This window comes from Chlorella variabilis, assembly GCF_000147415.1.
Source record: "Chlorella variabilis unplaced genomic scaffold CHLNCscaffold_39, whole genome shotgun sequence".
Lineage (NCBI taxonomy): Eukaryota > Viridiplantae > Chlorophyta > Trebouxiophyceae > Chlorellales > Chlorellaceae > Chlorella > Chlorella variabilis.
The window spans coordinates 104,318-107,568 of NW_005435049.1; the positions used below are offsets into that span (position 1 = coordinate 104,318).

The window sequence follows — 3,251 nt, forward strand, 5'->3', positions numbered from 1 at the left end:
GTGGAGCATGCAAGGTGTGCAGCATGTGGGCAGGGCAGCAGGGCGTCAGCCACACATCATCAAAGCGCCCAGGCTCTGCCGCTGGATGGACCGAAACCAGCAGAGGCTTGATGACCAGCGCTTGGTGGGGAAGCGGGGGCTGTGGCAGAGGCACCCAAGGCGGGCGCGGCGAGGGGCGGGAGACGTGCAGGCACCCTCCCCCCCTCCTCGCCACCCTGTCAGTCTCTGGATGCATCTGAACACATGCCCACCGGCCGTAGCCGCTGCCACCGATCTGCTGCGCGCGCTCTGCACGCTGGGCTCCCCTCCCCGGCTGCCTGCTCGGCGGCCTTCCGCAGGCAGGCTGGCAGCCCCTGGCCTGTCGGTGCAGGGAGTCCGTTGCGAGGGACTGCGCCTTGCTCCTCCCGCCCACGCCCGCGAGGCGGAGGAGGCTCTGCCGCTTCCTCTCCTTGCAGCACCGCTCGGGAGGAGGAGGCCGTGGCGCCCCGCAGGCGGAGCGGCACAGGTGGGGAGGCGGTCCGCGCGCCTTGAGCGGCACCAGGCAGCAGCAGCTGCTGCTGCTGGTGTGAGGGCTGCGGGGCGCCTCTCGACCGCTGCTGCTCCTCTTGCAAAGCAAACCACTCAATCCTCATGCGTGGTGCCTCGCAACGGCTCTCGCGCAACGGCGGGCCAGGCGCAGCCGCCGGTCAGCTGGCGGGCAGCTGGCCGGCGCCCAGCCGCCGGCCGACCGCTGACGGGCGAGCAGGCGGGCGGCCGAGCAAGCGGGCAGGCGGCCGCCCTGGTAGCGAAGCGCAGCGCGGCTGCTGTCGAGGCGGGGTGGCGGCGGCGGCAGGGCGCCGCCTGCGCCGCGCCAGCCGGGCTCGGCAGCGCAAGCGGCGCACAATTCACCGCCAGAGGCGTGCAACCCTTTCCGCTCGCAATTCCAGCGGAAAGCCGCGCACGTGCAGCTGTGGGCGTGCAGCTGGCCGTCAAGCTGGGCGGCGGCTGCCAGGGCAGGCGGGGCAGGCTGGGGGTGATGACGGGTGACCCTGCGTGGCACACTCGCCGTCCGAGTCTGCAGGGCTGGCGGCGCCTGCCAAGGGGCCGCGGGCCCTGGAGACAGGAGCTGTGCCGCACAGGGTACCACGGCAGACGACGTCGACCCCCCCCAGGTGAACGCAGCGCTTGTGTGTATGCCAGGAACCATCCAAGCTGCACCGGCCGACGCCAGTCCGCCAGCCCTGCCGCCTGCTCTGCCTGCCAGCTAGCTCAGCAAAAGGCTGCCAGCCGTGAGGGTGCGGTAGCTGGGGCACTGCGTCTGCCTGCTGCACTCCAGTGCTGCTCCTGGTCCGCCACAGCTCATCTGGCAGACAAAGTCTGGCAGGCGACGCCTGGCAGATGAGCTCTGGACCACCTTAGCAGCACTGCTGTGCAACGCGTGCACGCAGCGACTATGACCCCGTATCCTCACAATGACTGCGCCATCTCTCTCCTCTCCCATAGCTCCGCTGGAGAAACAAGACTCTGTGCCGCCCTGTGTGGCACCTGCCCTACGGGCGCGTGCTTGTTGCATCGGGCCCCTGCCTCCAAAGCAAGCCTGCTAGCCGTGAGGCATGCACTGGCGTGCACGCCGCGTCTGCCTGCTGCACTGCCGTGCTGCTCCTGGTCTGCCGCAGCCCATCTGGCAGACGAGGTCTGGCAGGCGACGCCGGGCAGATGAGCTCTGGCGCACCGTAGCAGCACTGCTGTGCAACAGGTGACGCAGCGGCCATGCCGCCGTATCAACACGACTGCTCCATCTCTCTCCTCTCCCATCGCTCGTGTCGATCCACAAGACTCTGTGCCGCCCAGCGTGGCACCTTCCCTGTGTCGTGTGCTTGCTGCATCGGGCCGGCAACCGGCACACGAGCGCAGCGCTCGACTGGGGGGTGTCCCAGCACGGCGTGCCGCTCTGTGCGGCAGCTTAGCCTGCAGGGCTGGCGCCGGCCCTCCAAGGGGCCGTCAGCCCTGCAGTGTGCTTCTACCGCACAGCTGCCGGTGCGGCGTGCGTGCAGGGGACCGCCGCAAGCATGCGCAGCGCTCGTGTGCCTGCCAGGGGCCGGGCTGCGAGAGCTGCCACTCAAACAAGAGCTGCCACTCCACACACAAGCTACACGCTGGCCCTGCCGCCGCCGCCGTCTGCGCTGCGCCGCCCATGGCCCGCGGGCACGGCAGCGCCGGGGGTGCAGGCGGTCCTTCACGGATGCAGGCGCTGGCTGTTGGGCAGGCGGCAGGGTGTGTGTGTGTGTGGAGGTAGCACACGTGTCGATCCAGGCAGCCGGGCAGCTGGCTGGTGGGAAACGTGCCTTTGCGGGGGGAGGATCTATGACTGCGCACCGTGGCGGGCCAGTCCTGCACACTGCTGGCCCGCTACTGTGCACGTGCGACATGTCTGGAGTATGCGACAGGTCTGGATGCATTTGATGAATCCATGGCGCATACTCCAGACCCATCCCACGTGCACAGTATCGGGCCACCGGTGCACAGGCCTCGCCCGCCATGGTGCGCAGTTACTAGGACATAGGTCCTCCCCGCAGCAGGGTGCCGCTCACCCCCTTCACTGCAGCCTGCCGCAGCAACCGGGGCCTGTCCAGGCAGGCGGCAAGGCGGCCGGCTGGTGATCGAGAGAGGCCGACCCGCCGATGGGAGCAGGGCGGCGGGCGGGCACGGCTTGCAAGGCAGCGGCTGCCGCACGAATGGCGGCTCACACGCTGCTGCCGAGGCGGGCGGGCAGGCGGGCGGAGGAAGCGCGGCGGCGCCTGCCGCGGCGCCCCGGCATGCCGCGCCGCGCCGGCCTCAGCAGCAAGCAGTGTACCATTCACACGGCACGCGCCGCCCGCCCTCCGCTCCGGAACTCGCCTCTCTCTGTGCAGGAAAGAGCCGCGTTCCTTCTGCTGCCGCCAGCCGGGCACGGCGTGCGACACATGCAGGTGCATGCAGATGTATCTTGGGATGCGCTGCACGCTTGTTCGTGCTGACACCAGGCTGCAAGCCCACGCAAGCAAGATGCCGTGCAGGCGTGCCCCTTTGCAGCACACCGTGCCCGGCCCCGGCAGAGGTGGGGCGCAGGCAGGGGGCAGGGGCGCGCACGTGGCGCCGCTGCGCGGCATCCTGCCGCCAGCCGCGTTCGCCGCTCCTGCCGTGAGCGCAGCTGACCCTGGCGTAAGGGCCGGCGAGAACCGGCATACCGGCCGATACGCCTGGGCTCACTGCACTAACGGCAGGAGCGGCAC

General features: G+C 70.1%; 1 protein-coding gene across 1 annotated transcript in view; it reads right to left on the minus strand.

The window, feature by feature from the left end:
- Positions 1–3,251, minus strand: part of CHLNCDRAFT_59425 (hypothetical protein) — a gene marked incomplete at its 5' end in the record, with an annotated part of 22,590 nt that overhangs the window by 6,296 nt on the left and 13,043 nt on the right. The gene's annotated exons all lie outside the window — the stretch shown is intronic.